The sequence below is a fragment of the Panulirus ornatus genome, chromosome 21 (assembly GCF_036320965.1).
Source record: "Panulirus ornatus isolate Po-2019 chromosome 21, ASM3632096v1, whole genome shotgun sequence".
Classification (NCBI taxonomy): Eukaryota; Metazoa; Arthropoda; class Malacostraca; order Decapoda; family Palinuridae; genus Panulirus; species Panulirus ornatus.
Window position 1 is genome coordinate 31,261,152 of NC_092244.1, and position 16,515 is coordinate 31,277,666.

At 45.8% G+C, this 16,515-nt stretch overlaps 1 protein-coding gene across 1 annotated transcript in view; it reads right to left on the reverse strand.

Moving 5' to 3' along the window:
* Ids (iduronate 2-sulfatase) overlaps positions 1–16,210 on the reverse strand; it is a 76,854-nt gene extending 60,644 nt beyond the window's left edge. The window contains exons 1-2 of the mRNA XM_071675893.1: positions 15,721–16,210; positions 2,124–2,310 (exon numbers count right to left, since the gene is read on the reverse strand). The gene's annotated coding sequence lies outside the window, so the exon portion shown is untranslated. The remainder of the gene's footprint in view (positions 1–2,123; positions 2,311–15,720) is intronic.
* Positions 16,211–16,515: the final 305 nt, after the last annotated feature.

Genomic DNA, 16,515 nt, shown 5'->3' on the forward strand with positions numbered 1-16,515 from the left:
AGTTGGGAGAATAGGGCAACACTAAACATTTCATCTTATCCTTATTTGTCACATTTTTGTTACAAGAAGCATAAAATGTCTTCTTAGCTTTCCAGTAAGCTTTGTTCACAAACCAATTGGGATAATATATTTGCTTAAGGATACGTCTTATATGACTACATTCATCTACCAGGGCTATTGGATCATATATCCATAGCGCTTTTGAAAACATAGACATAACTACAGACATTTTTACAGAAGAATCATGTACTGAGAAATAATGAATATAACTCTCAGAGTTGGTAGGCTTCCTCTAGATTTAAAAAACAAATGATCATTTTCTCTATTTATCAACATATCTAAAAAGAAAAGTTTGCCTTCTTTATCCTATTCCATCTTGAACTTGACAGTGGGGTGGATGTTATTCAATTCATTAAAGAAAACATCATAATCTTTGGAGGATGGCCACAAGGACCACACATTATCCACGTATCTGAACCAGACTTTCCCATGATTATTGGATGACCTTCAAGTTGGTGGCTCAACACTGTAAACTCTGGAATGTATTAAATCTGATGATTCTTGTGAAAGAATATTGATAACCATAGATTTATTTAGAGATATAAAAAAGCTGTTAAAAATATTCAAAAACACCTGATATATTTCTTTTTAGATATGATTCTACACCAAGAGCAAACGAATCGTGCACAGTGATTCTCGAGAATCGTTGCGTAAACCAAGCGGGACCAAGTATTTAATATGAGGCTCTACAGTGAGTCTACATTGACGTACATTCTACTCGCATCTACAGATTTCCTCTTGTTCAGTACATTTCCTCCCCATCACACGAGAGGACAAACGCTCATTATTGTATTTCGAATTGTTTCTGTTTCCACATGTAGTTTCCATATGTTCGCTGCCATATTTCCTTACAGGACAGAAATGGTCGAAATTCATGCTTGCTTGAAAGCAGTGCTTTATAGTGGCTTGCAGGTTGCATTACTGATGTGTCACTGTTTCTCTTCTGAAGCCGCGTCTGTCTGAGCTCTTTTGGTTTTTCGTGATTCACCAAGATTCCATTTCTGCTGAGAATGAACATCTGTTTCAGTCTCACCATATATCTGTTGCCTTTGAGACCTTCTCTCGTGTTCTTTCTTTCATATATCTGTTGCCTTTGAGACCTTCTCTCGTTTTCTTTCTTTCATATATCAGTTTGTAGGGTATGGTTGTTAGTCAACAAGACGAACGAACTGTGCGTTGATTGCATTTCCTTTTTTATGTAAATATTTTCCCGTAATCAAATCGTAATACTTCTTAATAAAATGGAATAATGAAGATGGAATATGTGTCTGGTGCAGGAGGATCACCAGAAGGACTTAATCCATTTCTTCCGAATTGAAACATTGAAACAAAAATATGATTTTTACCCCAGTTGGCGTAGTTTGATCCTAATGTGTTAGTTGTAGCTTAGGATTAAATGAAATGGTAAAACACACAATATTCGAGTATGTTTGTGTCAGGCAAGTATTTTCTAGGCTAAACAATTAAGTAAAATTATACTTTTTGTTTCTGTCTGTTGTAGCCTGATTAATTATCATACGTTGATCGGATAACGTGAAGCTGCGCAACTTAAAATTGTCATAGATTTTTGATGTGAATACATATATATGTTTTCATAGGTAAACGAAAATGATTATATTTTGGTACAAAAGTTTTTCATTGCCTATTGTAAAAGCACGTTGGGATTGTGCTCAATGTCGGTATATCTCATTTTTCTGTATATATTCGTTATATGCAACAATGTTGTGATTCTTATGCATTAGATCCTTTATAGGTAATATAAATGTTGTTATTCTGTATCAGATCCTGTACATGTTGTTGTTGTTATTCTGTATCAGATCCTGTACATGTAATAATGTTGTTGTTATTCTGTATCAGATCCTGTATATGTAATAATGTTGTTGTTATTCTGTATCAGATCCTGTATATGTAATAATGTTATTGTTATAAACACAAAGAATAACACCTTCCTGGTCACCATGGTCTGGGCCCGCCACGCAGAAAACCCACCTTCTTCATACTTTCCCAAAATTTCCTTTTCTGATCATCTTTTGAATTCTTTAGTTTGTCTATTTTTTTCTTACCTTCTCGCTTGTGTCTTGATTCATCGGTATGGCAACGTGCACAGTGAGGGAGTATGTGGCCCTAGGATCACCCTCAACACTTGAGAATGGATGGATGGTGAAGCCTGGCGATGAAGGCCTTAACGACCCTGACAGATGGTTGGCCAAACGACTACACAACAGCCAACCAGCAGCGATGTAGATCCTCCTGTAAACGATAAAGACATTGAAAGTTTATGAGGATGTACCACACGACCCATCTGGTTCTGCTGTACTGAAACTACTGGACATATGGTTCGTAGGTTCGTACCTCACATCTGGTTCGTACCTTACATATGGTTCGTACCTTACATATGGTTCGTACCTTACATATGGTTCGTACCTTACATATGGTTCGTATGTGGTCGTAACTCGTCTGGTTAATTAGCTTTGGTGTAGAAAACGGCATCTAAGGTAACTAGTTCCTCCCTGGAGCAAAATATGATACGCCCTTGATGACATTCGTGTCTTTAAGGAAGGTGATGAATATTTAACTAGGATCGCTCGATTACCAAGCCTAGGTCGTAGGGTTCGACCAGGGTCTTGCTCACAGCTCCCAGCAGCGTCACCCGGGGTTTTCTTGGTGTTACATGTGACGTGGGAGTGAAGAATGTTCTAACGTAACACAGAACTCTCCTGTGTGGTGCTGGCTGCCACATTAACCACGAACCTTTGATATGGCAGATCAGGGGGAGGAGTGGCGTGTGTCCTCAACTCCTCCCGCTACTGAATACGTATCTGTTAAGTAATATAATGATACCTAAAGCACTGTCTACTTTGTCTGGCCATAACCGTTGTTAGGGAAAGTGATTAAAAGGGGGTCACGCGGTGGGGGTTGACCTGGGTAGCTGGGTGTGTCATGAACAACTTTTTTTTTTTTTCATATTTTCGTGTTTTGGGCTTTAAAATTGCCTGGGGAAAAATTAGATTTCTTAGTATTAGCAGTTAAGACATTCAGTGACGTTGTGTGTGGCATAATCAGCAAATAAAAGGGATTTTCAAGATCTATGGCCATGGTGATCATTTTCATGACAATGTTTAGCGATCACATTTTTGTGGTCATCCTGCGTACTGCATGACGGTGCCAATAACACTTCTCCGTTACAGTTTTACCTGTCTGGCCTACATAAATATATCTACATGCCTTGCATTTGACGACGTAAACACTCCCAATTGTTGCATAATTTGGCCTACTATTTATTAAGGTCTTACTGATGGTGTTATTGTACTGGAAAGCAACATTACAAGCACTGGTTTTTAGAACATGTCTTGGATCAGCTAAGTTGGGAGAATAGGGCAACACTAAACATTTCGTCTTATCCTTATTTGTCACATTTTTGTTACAAGAAGCATAAAATGTCCTCCTAGCTTTCCTAGCTTTGTGAACAAAACTTACAGGAAGAAGCATAAAATGTCTTCCTAGCTTTCCTAACTTTGTGAACAAAGCTTACTGGAAAGCCAGGAAGACATTTTATGCTTCTTGTAACAAAAATGTGACAAATAAGGATAAGACGAAATGTTTAGTGTTGCCCTATTCTCCCAACTTAGCTGATCCAAGACATGTTCTAAAAACCAGTGCTTGTAATGTTGCTTTCCAGTACAATAACACCATCAGTAAGACCTTAATAAATAGTAGGCCAAATTATGCAACAATTGGGAGTGTTTACGTCGTCAAATGCAAGGCATGTAGATATATTTATGTAGGCCAGACAAGGTAAAACTGTAACGGAGATGTGTTATTGGCACCGTCATGCAGTACGCAGGGATGACCACAAAAATGTGATCGCTAAACATTGTCATGAAAATGATCACCATGGCCATAGATCTTGAAAATCCCGTTATTTTGTACCCCTCTGCTGATTATGCCACACACAACGTCATTGAATCTGTCTTAATTGCTAATACTAAGAACGTTATTTTGTCCCCAGGCAATTCTAAAGCCCATCCTAGCATTAGCCAAATCATCATGAGAGAATTGACAAAACACGAAAACATAAAAAAAAGTTGTTCAAGACACACCCAGCTACCCAGGTCAACCCCCGCCACGTGACCCCCCTTAATCACTCTCCCTAACAACGGTTATGGCCAGACAAAGCAGACAGTGCTTGGTCTATAAAGATTGGTGTTGGACGGCGGGAACCAAGTGTGATGTTGGGATTTGAATAACTTGTTAAGTACTGACACCTTATGATGAGGTGGATTGTCTCCACGAAACATGTCCTGCCACAAAAGTGCATGTTAAATAAAATCATAAGAACTCCTACTGAAGTATGATTTCACCTTCAAGCTATCATCATGGACAAATGTGATCATCATACCTATCTATCTATCTTGCTATCTATCTATCTTTCTATGTATCTATCTATCTATCTATCTATCTATCTATCTATCTATCTATATATATATATATATATATATATCTATCTATCTATATATATATATATATACATGCAACAATCACCACTGAAAAGAGAAATCAAAATCGGTGAGTACCTTCGTTTATCACATCCTCAGACAGTGTGGGAGATACAGGTGTTGACGTCCTTAAAAGCACAGAGGAAATAGTGAGGCAGGGCATCATGATGACTGTGGTGTGTAGGTGGGCACTAATTACGTGAGCTGACATCTAACCTTCCTCTGTTCACATTGTGTGAGGACACGATTATTCTGGTGGATACTTCTTAATAATCATTTGAGTTAACAGTTTGTCACATTTGAAATAGCCAAAGGACATAATTACATTATGATCATATGTACCAGAGTTCAAACATGATTCAATTACTTTATTTTCACTGAAACCATTTGATTTAGCTATGGTCTTAGCTCCTTCCCAGTCTATATGGTGATCAAAGGCAGTTGATCTGTTGATGTATCCTCACACGATATGTATGTTGTGAGATCCTAGTCTACAAATCTTTCCCTAATTGTCCAATATGAAATTAGTTATAGTCTTTACAATGGACTTCATAAACAATACCTTTATTATCTAATGGGCTATCTTTGATAAGGGCTTTCTCGATGGTGTTGTCATATTTGAATACTACTTACGCATTAAGTTTTTTTGAGAATGTAAACACATTCGAGAAAAATTCTCATGGATGAGAAGAACAAGAGTTCTTTCGTAAATTTCTCGTCTGGCTCATTATTTTTGCCACTATAGAAACGTTTCCCTTGCTGTATTCTGACACTGACAAAAAATGATCAGGATCTGAAATCCTATATGCTCTCAGGTACATAGATGTGAAAACCGATCTTTTTACATTAATATGATGATTGAATAATAGTGGACATAAGACAGTATATCTGTAGGTTTTCTGTTAACCTTCGTTTTCAAGACACCTTCATCCCTGGTGACCTCTACACCCAAAAATGATAACTTATTCTTCATTTCGACTTCATGAGTAAGTTTTATGGAGGGAGCAAACCAGTTTAACTTATGTAGACAGTCCTCAAGGGTAGATTATTAGGCCAAAAGCAACGTACGTCGTCCACATAGCAGAGGTAAACTACGTTTTGTTCCTTTATAATGTTTAGCAAATGGCTTTCAAAATACTCCATGTAAATATTTGCCAACACAGGGGAGAGGGGATTACCCATGGCCATAACGAACTGTTGTGTATATAATGTACAGTGTGTGTGTGTGTGTGTGTGTGTGTGTGTGTGTGTGTGTGTGTGTGTACACATAGGAGTAAAGACACGGTATATCTACCAAAAGGTAAAAGCCGGGTAACACGAGTGTAAGCTTTCCTCCCTGCACAGTGCAAATACGTGATTACACAAGTTACGAATGTTGATATCACGATTTTGAAAATCAGAATTCCTACTATCACCAGACGCTCAACCTCTGAACACCTAGACAGGAATCTCTATATAACTGATGATGATGATGATGTTAGATCTAACACGAGTTACTGAAACTTGAACATTGAGTGATAAACACACATATGACAATACACTCGCTATGGCACTCGCAATATCTAGGTTGCAGGACTTTATGAAGTTAACTACTAGGCGAGATAATTGAAATTTAGAGACACTTACGACCTTTGACCTGACTTGTAAGGACCAGGTCACTAAGCATATCACCATTTAAGGGCCTTACTGCCTTGCCCTTGAGTTTTACAGACCGATTCAAAGGTCGAATCTTCGCCCTTAATGAAGTTATTGAAGTGGTCAGGTCTCGTGTATTGACGTCAGGCTGGACTGAGAGGTAGTACTGGTCCCCTTCCTTCATGGTGGAGCAAAGAAATACGAGAGTAAAGTGAATCCATTTGTACAGAGGGGAGGAAGTCCATGGCTCAGCTCTACCACAGGTGATGGGCGGTGAGCTAACATTTTTCTCTGGGTAGAATTTAAGCGCGAGGGTCGGTCAGTGGGTGGCTGAGATGCTGATGGACTGTGGTAGTGGGGGAAGATTCTACTGTGGAGTCATCCAGGCACCAGGTAGGCGCGGCACTTCATACGTAGTGTTGGCTGTGGCAGGTCACATGGTGTGTTGGCTGCTGCAGGTCACATGGTGTGTTGGCTGCTGCAGGTCACATGGTGTGTCGTCTGCTGCAGGTCACATGTTGTATGTAAAACTACAACGGTGTTGTAGAGGATGATGTAGTCAGGAGTGGCGTCGCGTGCCTTCCTCGAGCAGACTCAGCCATCCAAACCTCACGTATAAAGACGAGGAAGAACAGAGGTCCCAAGTTCGTGCCCTGAGGGATGAGGGGAGGTGGAGGCAGCCACTGGGAAGCGTACAACCTGAGGACGTCTGTAAGTAACAGACTGAGAGACTTATCAGCAGCCCAGGGTTGATGGCTGTGTTGGTGATTGTTATGAGGGAAAGCTTTGATAAAGTCAACTGAGGTAAGGTAGGCAAAGAAGTCTTCCTTGTCTTTAGGATGCGAGGGATGAAATATAAGGTGGCGAGGCAGTGGATGGCGGACGTCTTTATGTTACCAAACTGTTTAATGTCAGCTTGTTGCGTCTGTGTAAACTAAATAAATACAAAACTTTTATAGAGTCAGATGAGGATCAGAGATGATGGTAATGGGTCGTAATGCAATGAGATATTGTTGGCTTGTTGATCTGGGTATTGGAGTCTTCTAGTGGGGCACTTTGACTAATGGAGGGGAAGCAGTGATGCAGAAGAGGGCTCTAGCTAGCTCGGTGGGGAAACACTTGTTGGTATTCACAGTTACGTCAGTAGAGGATGTAGTGGAACGCTTCGCCGTGAGGTTGTGTGATCGCCTTGTGACTACAGATTCATGTAGTGACTCGGTGAATGTTGTGTGTGGTAGGTATGGTCAGGGTAAGGTCTGGTGTAGGTAGGTCAGTCTGTAGCAGATGTTGGTTAGGTGATTGTGGCTTAGTTTAGCGCCTGGGTCACTGGAAAGGTGATTAACGCAGGGAAACAAAGGAATCAACTTGTTCAAACCGCTCAGCTGCTTCATCTACCTGGTCTACTAGCTGATGCTGGATGGCTTCAGATGTCGTGGCTCGCTCAGGTAATAAGGTGTCTTGACATTTCGCAAATTACTGTGTTACGGAGGGTCCGGCAGACACAGAGGGCCCGGCAGACACGGAGGACCCGGCAGACACGGAGGACCTGGCAGACACTGAGGGCCCGGCAGACACGGAGGGCCCGGCAGACACGGAGGGCCCGGCAGACACGGAGGGCCCGGCAAACGCCTTGCTGCTGCACGAGCCTCTGAGTGTCGACTGTGACCCAGGACACGTCAGCTGGGTGTGACCCAGGACACGTCAGCTGGGTGTGGTCCTACCTTACCCTCACATCTTCACCAACCTCAAGACTGAGGCGTGATGGACGTAATTTCTTATAACGTAAGAACATCATGCTCACACCATGCCCACTGATCCGCAGGTGATGCTGTAGTGCGTCATCCTCCACGCCTCTCTGATGCTAGCAACACGAGTTGTAACAAAACCTGATTTTGAGATGTTGATGAAGCTTGATGAGAATGGGTTTGTGCAAGGTCTCTGGAGAAGACATAACTTTAATGTGTCTCTGAGCTTGTCGACCATGTCTATGTCTGTGGGTGGAGAGCATACTTAATGTTTTAATGTCACAGTTGACACGAGTGTTTGCTCAGTCATTCCCAAGGGATGTGTGGCACAGCGGGAGCAAGTCACTGATGACGCATGGCTGATCAACACTGACCTGCGACCCTTCGACCATGTTCACTGGCAGCTCTGACCACTACCAGCAGATGTTCCTTTATACTGACCACTTCAGCGACAGCTGTCAGTCGCCTGCTTCTCTCGAGCAGATCACAACACATCATTGTGGCGTCGAGTGAGTCTTACAATACGTCATGTGTGGAGGAGGAGCTGACCCGTCTCTACCCACTGAGGGCTGAGGAGGGAGTGGTGCTCTCAACCATGATGCGTCAGGTGTGGTTGGTCGTATCTCGACAAGCTCTTGTAATGTGGTAGCAGCCAGGTTGTGTTGACCGTGTGGAGAGACACTCAGACACGTGCAGTCTGGACCACGGCGTCACTTGGTCGGCTGTGAAAGGTGACGTGTGGACAAGTGACGGTAATGTGGCTGCAGCTGGTCAGGAATAAGTGATGTGTTGATAAATGTTAGCAGTGAGGCACACGCCAGGGTAAGTCAACTACAACCACAAACATGAACACAGATGCTGTTGATGTGACACCAGCTGGGGATGCACCAGCTGGGGATGCACCAGCTGGGGATGCACCAGCTGGGGACAGTCATGTGGTGATGGTGCCTATAATATGGCAGTAGATAGCGTCACGTGACAGGTCATTGTGTTGACCAGTGCTGGTAAAGCAGCACCCACCACTGCTGTGTGACCTTTGATACAGAGGGCAGGGGTATGGACTCCCCTACCAGCACACTAGTGACACAGGAGGGAACCATGTGAGTGGACGTGGTGAGGGTGGACGTGGTGAGGGTGGATGTGGTGAGTGTGGATGTGGTGAGGGTGGACGTGGTGAGGGTGGACGTGGTGAAGGTGGATGTGGTGAGTGTGGATGTGGTGAGGGAGGATGTGGTGAGAGTGGACGTGGTGAGGGTGGACGTGGTGAGTGTGGATGTGGTGAGGGTGGACGTGGTGAGTGTGGATGTGGTGAGGGTGAACGTGGTGAGGGTGGATGTGGTGAGGGTGGACGTGGTGAGGGTGGACGTGGTGAGGGTGGATGTGGTGAGGGTGGACGTGGTGAGGGTGGATGTGGTGAGGGTGGACGTGGTGAGGGTGGACGTGGTGAGTGTGGATGTGGTGAGGGTGGACGTGGTGAGTGTGGATGTGGTGAGGGTGAACGTGGTGAGGGTGGATGTGGTGAGGGTGGACGTGGTGAGGGTGGACGTGGTGAGGGTGGATGTGGTGAGGGTGGACGTGGTGAGGGTGGATGTGGTGAGGGTGGACGTGGTGAGGGTGGACGTGGTGAGGGAGGATGTGGTGAGGGTGGACGTGGTGAGGGTGGACGTGGTGAGTGTGGATGTGGTGAGGGTGGACGTGGTGAGTGTGGATGTGGTGAGGGTGAACGTGGTGAAGGTGGATGTGGTGAGGGTGGACGTGGTGAGAGTGGATGTGGTGAGGGTGAACATGGTGAGGGTGGAATTGGTGAGGGAGGATGTGTTGAGGGTGGACGTGGTGAGTGTGGATGTGGTGAGGGTGGATGTGGTGAGGGTGGACGTGGTAAGGGTGGACATAGTGAGGGTGGACGTGGTGAGGGTGGATGTGGTGAGGGTGGACGTGGTGAGGGTGGACGTGGTGAGGGTGGATGTGGTGAGGGTGGATGTGGTGAGGGTGAAGGTGGTGAGGGTGGACGTGGTGAGGGTGGTCGTGGTGAGGGTGGATGTAGTGAGGGTGGACGTGGTGAAGGTGGACGTGGTGAGGGTGGACGTGGTGAGGGTGGATGTGGTGAGGGTGGACGTGGTGAGGGTAGATGTAGTGAGGGTGGATGTGGTGAGGGTGGACGTGGTGAGGGTGGATGTGGTGAGGGTGGATGTGGTGAGGGTGGATGTGGTGTGGGTGGACGTGGTGAGGGTGGACGTGGTGAGGGTGGATGTGGTGAGGGTGGACGTGGTGAGGGTAGATGTAGTGAGGGTGGATGTGGTGAGGGTGGATGTGGTGAGGGTGGACGTGGTGAGGGTGGATGTGGTGAGGGTGGACGTGGTGAGGGTGGATGTGGTGAGGGTGGATGTGGTGAGGGTGGACGTGGTGAGGGTAGATGAAGTGAGGGTGGATGTGGTGAGGGTGGACGTGGTGAGGGTGGATGTGGTGAGGGTGGACGTGGTGAGGGTGGATGTGGTGAGGGTGGATGTGGTGAGGGTGGACGTGGTGAGGGTGGATGTGGTGAGGGTGGATGTGGTGAGGGTGGACGTGGTGAGGGTGGACGTGGTGAGAGTGGACGTGGTGAGGGTGGATGTGGTGAGGGTGGACGTGGTGAGGGTGGACGTGGTGAGGGTGGACGTGGTGAGGGTGGATGTGGTGAGGGTGGACGTGGTGAGGGTGGACGTGGTGAGAGTGGACGTGGTGAGGGTGGACGTGGTGAGGGTGGACGTGGTGAGGGTGGAGTGGTGAGGGTGGACGTGGTGAGCGTGGACGTGGTGAGGGTGGATGTGGTGAGGGTGGACGTGGTGAGGGTGGACGTGGTGAGAGTGGACGTGGTGAGGGTGGACGTGGTGAGGGTGGAGTGGTGAGGGTGGACGTGGTGAGGGTGGACGTGGTCTTCAAGCAACATAAGACCTGGTGGTGGTCAGGAGTGTTCGCCAAGTAGTCATACCTCGACACCGAAGGCCTTCATGACTGGCAGTCGGCACGTCTGGTGTCCAACGTCAGTAGGGATATCCCAGGCCAAGGTCAAGGCTGGTAGGGATATCCCAGGCCAAGGGCAAGGTGGGTAGGGATATCCCAGGCCAAGGGCAAGGTGGGTAGGGATATCCCAGGCCAAGGATAAGATAGATCAATGCGAGGGGTAAACAGAGAGGCCAGTTAGCACAGAACCACCATTCCTGATGGGTGAGAGAGAGAGAGAGAGAGAGAGAGAGAGAGAGAGAGAGAGAGAGAGAGAGAGAGAGAGAGAGAGAGAGAGAGAGAGAGATGCATGCCATCATGAAGACTTCCGTCAAACAGTGTGCACACACAGCACAGCGTCACACAAGGACAAACCATACCAGAGAAAGGACGTCTTCCACTCCGCTGAGCCTCCTCCCCTCTTCAGTCTGCTGCAGCAGGAGCTGGGGTAGTGGTGCTGGGGAGGAGGTAAGACACGGGTAAACTTTATAAGATTTCCATGTTGACGATTCCACTTGGGGGTAAGATGTCGTGGTGGCGGGGGAGAGGGTTATGTGTGAGGGAAATGGTGCGTGTGGGACGTTTGGCCATGACGGACTTGTACATAGGTAAAGCGTCTGATTAGGTGTTCCACATCAGTGAGAACAGAGGAGGTATGTACCTTCTGACTCACTACCAGTTCTGGAGGAGGTTCAGGTACGCCTTGTGTAAGATGATCCTCCTGTATAGAGGACCTGATCAAGAGGGTTAATGAGACCACACTGGACAGAGGCGAGTCAGGCGAAACAGACAACAAAACTCTTGGACTTGTGGGAACATAACGTGAAATGCTAAACCAGACGACACCAGAGGTCCACGAAGCGTACAGCTGGCGTATTTGCGTTGTAACAGGCGTATACTGCACTCTTGAGGCAGAGGTGATCGTATGAATGATAACTAGAGATAAGAAATGATCCACTGGAAACATTTTGGGGCGCTTGGACGTCAACAGTCAATAGTCAGCAGGAGGTGGTTAGCAGTCAGCCGTCAGCAGGAGGTGGTCAGCCGTCAGCAGGAGGTGGTCAGCTGCCCGCGGGGTCAGCCAGGTACCGGGCGGGCGCCATATCCTCTGAACATTGCAAGAGGCGTCGGTGTCACGTGAATAAAAGAAGAGAAAAGAGGAAGGGGAGAGTTGGAGGGAGGACGCCATCCACTGTACGGTACATGTAGTGTTGTAGAGGTACAGTCACCAGGGGTACCATCCACTGTACGGTACATGTACTACAGGATTGTGACACCAACATAAGTTTACGTGGGAATGAGTCAATTTGTGTCTGACTCACGAACTGAGGTAATGTTGTTATGGCAGTTCACTCAAGTTTGAAATTCATCTTTGGTTTTAACACATTGATGTGGGTTTTCTATTGTTCTACTTAATTCATTTTCAAAACTTCTTTGCTAAACATCTCAGAGGCAGAAAGGATGTTGTGAGTTGTAGCAGAAAAGCGGCTAAATAAATACATTTCATAAACGAATGACAATGCCTTAATCTTTCTCAAGATCTTGATGAAACTTTCCATAACAGTTGTGTTGCCAAGTGTTTGATGTGAGCCTCCCACATGGCCAAGCCAGTCGAGGGATTACGAAACTTACAGACGCTATGGTCGTCTGTTTGTTTATATGTAGAATCTGTAACTATTATAGCAGTCAAAGCCTCCAGAGAGGTGCATAACCTCGGGTCAACGTGACTGAGACAACTTTCACTAAATCCAGCTTGGTCGTCGAGGATGTGCGGTAACACCTGGCATGGTTATATAAGCCAGTCTCGCTCCTCGAGGAGACGTCTTCTAGGATGATAAAGACGAACTCTTAAATGTCTTTCTTAACGGGGGAAAAAAAGGCTGAAAAGCTGTCTAAAGAGAGAGGGAAACGAGGCTCCCAGTGGGCTTTTGTTCAGCCGGAACCTGTCCAAAAGCTGTTGCTGCTCACCCTACAGCAGGACCACGAATGCAGCTGTCATGGGATGTAAGGACCATATCTCTGTACAGCCAGCCACATCTCTAGCATTATCTCCAGCCACATCTGTGTACAGCCAGCTATATCTGTACAGCCAGCCACATCTCTAGCCATATTTCCAGCCACATCTGTGTACAGCCAGCTATATCTGCACAGTCAGCCACATCTCTGTACATCCAGCCACATCTCTGCACAACCAGCCATATCTCTGCACAGTCAGCCATATCTCTAGCCATATCTCTAGCCATATCTTTAGTCATATCTCTAAAGAACCTTGTATCTCGTGCAGGAAGAGATGTGACCCCCTGCAGGAACACCCTGACCTCCTCCACTGGTGATGAAGACCAGCAGAATCATCGACTATGGCATCGCCCGAGTCCCAGCCACCAGGGAAGGTCATCAAGGTGAACGATGGTCAGTCCATCACGCAGGAGAGCGTGGTCATGACCCACTCACTTGAGCATTACAAGACCATCACGTCTCCACTGCTGTGCGCCTCTACTGGACGAAGATATAAGACATGCTCTGGAGACAGAGAAAAATAGATATGCGCATGTTGGAATACTGTGTGTCACGGAGGAGGCAGAATGTGTCTCCTGTTTCTGTTAACTTTACAACAGAAACGAAAGTTCCGTTGTTTCAACAGACAGAGCTCACAGTCTTGTGGAATTCCAACGACCAATGCAGGATGTATAAGAACATACCAAGCTTCTAGCTCAAGGATCTGGAACACCTGACAGTACCTGAGCTGTTCCTCTACATTATAACATACAACATTTGGTGAACAAGAACAGTTCTGTCTGTAAAGCGAACATTATACCAACATAAACCACTGTTCTTGTACAGGAAGCAACTTGATTTGCGTCGAGGATCCATAAAGAACAGTTTCAGGAGGGATCGCAATGAATCTTAAACAAGGTCTTAACCCCATTCTAACCCCATGTGAGGAAGGTTCCCATCCTTGGTCTGTAGGTAAGATGGAAGCGCAGGATAAGATCGGAATTTCTCTTATGAAGTTTCGATAATTAGTTCGTTTTCTCGTCTTCATATTTGATCGGTCCCTCCCTCCTGCTGGAGTGGTTCAAACCACTTTACAAGTAAGACGCTCTCCGCCAAGATCCACATGAGATTTTCGACCAACATGCGGTAATGAGTTGAGAGAAGGAGGCAAAATATCTTATGAATTTTGTAAACAATAACCACCTTGTGTGAGGCCCTTAAGTAAGCATTGTCTGCAGTGTCCTTCAGGAACTCATCTGAGGCTACAGGCTCGGCCACACGATCACTTTCCCAGCTTGGTTTCGAAGCATTGTACCGAAGCTGTGCTCGAACACTGATCATGGAGACAGCAACACTGAACCACCTACCCCACGTGACCGGAAGTTAATGTGTGAGAGACGAATCGTTGTGTGAGCACCTACATGTGTCCCAGCCACACACACACACACACACACGCTCACACGTGCGCGCGCTCGCGCTCGCGCCAGGTCAGAGCAACGATAGTGGACACTATGGCGACGCGTACATCCTTGTATGACTATATGTGGTTACGTTTATCACGTGATGATATAGGAAAAAATATATAGCAGCTGCATATACAATAGCAGTGCTTTCTTCCCCCTACCACCCGGCGCTACCTCGCTGACGCGGGAAACAGCGATTAAGTATAGTAATAATGATTTTATATATATATATATATATATATATATATATATATATATATATATATATATATATATATATATATATGCACATGATCATCAGCGAACAACAACTGACTCACTTCCAAGCCCTCTTATCGACAACAGACTGCATACTTGCCCCTCTCCAAAACTCTTGCATTCACCTCCCTAACAACCCTATCCATAAACAAATTAAACTACCATGGAGACATCACGCACCCCTGCCGCAAACCAACATTCACTGGGAACCAATCACTTTCCTCTCTTCCTACACGTACACATGCCTTACATCCTCGATAAAAACTTTTCACTGCTTCTAACAGCTTACCTCCCACACCATATATTCTTAATACCTTCCACAGAGCATCTCTATCAACTCTATCATATGCCTTCTCCAGATCCATAAATGCCACATACAAATCTGTTTATGTGTGAAGCAGAAAAACAAATGGATTTGTATGTGGCATATATATTTTTTTTCTTTTTCTTTGTCGCTGTCTCCCGCGTTTGCAAGGTAGCGCAAGGAAACAGACGAAAGAAATGGCCCAACCCACCCCCATACACATGTATATACATACGTCCACACACGCAAATATACATACCTACACAGCTTTCCATGGTTTACCCCAGACGCTTCACATGCCTTGATTCAATCCACTGACAGCACGTCAACCCCGGTATACCACATCGCTCCAATTCACTCTATTCCTTGCCCTCCTTTCACCCTCCTGCATGTTCAGGCCCCGATCACACAAAATCTTTTTCACCCCATCTTTCCACCTCCAATTTGGTCTCCCTCTTCTCTCGTTCCCTCCACCTCCGACAGATATATCCTCCTGGTCAATCTTTCGTCACTCATATATATATATATATATATATATATATACCCAACATTACAACTCTGCAATACGAGTCTCATTATGTCATTATCGACACGTTGCTCGGTATACATGAGCATTTGCATGCATGCATACCTGTGCATACAAATGCACAGCTTGTATGCACACATTGTAGTATTAATTTAGTACAGTATGATGAAACAGTAATACAGTCTATCATTATACATTACAGTTGTGGGTACATGCACGGCTGTATCCACATAATGATGGTGACCACATAATTGCTTACCTTCACATACTCATTCCTTAGCACGTTGTATGTAGCGTCGCACATAATGATATGTGCGAGGGAACTGCTTGAGACCCGTGACGTGAGCTGGAGGCATCTGTAGCCTGCACGCACCTTTGATCAGGTATCTGAGGGTTACAACCTCAAGTTGTGATCATCCTGCACTTAGTGAGTCTCTCGTACATGTCTCGGCGTGGGATATAAGTGGACACACTTTCTGTGTTGTAGTACAACTCTTGGTGTCATCCGAATGTTGTGGTTGAGGTCTGTTTACACGATGTATCTCACTGAATATTTGGTTATAAGTTCGACACCGTTTGTTTCACGACCACAATATCACCCATTCACGATGTTTTTTTTCTCTTTTTCATCGATATTCCAGCTGCCATAACAGTGCAGCCCTCCGTCTTTTCTGTCTAGGAGCCATGATCCACTCCTCCCACTAGACTCCCACACACTGGCCCATACCGTCCGTCGGTGAGCCAGTACCATGTAAACACAACACTGTCTGCCCGCTAAGCAGTCGTCTGCACCATGTTCCGACCCCGTGCTTCGATGCTGATCCGAAACATGCTCGAGCACCATGCTGCGACCCTATGCTTCGACACTGATCCGAAACATGCTCGACCACCTTGCTACGACCCTATGCTTCGACGCTGATCCGAAGCATGCTCGAGCACCATACGTGGAAAGTGATCGTGTAGCCGAGCCCTAAAGGTCTTGTTACGGCGACGAGAAGCTCTTAGAGGGGATAAGACGGATTCGAAGCAGTTGCCAGCGAGCTGAGTGGTCTGG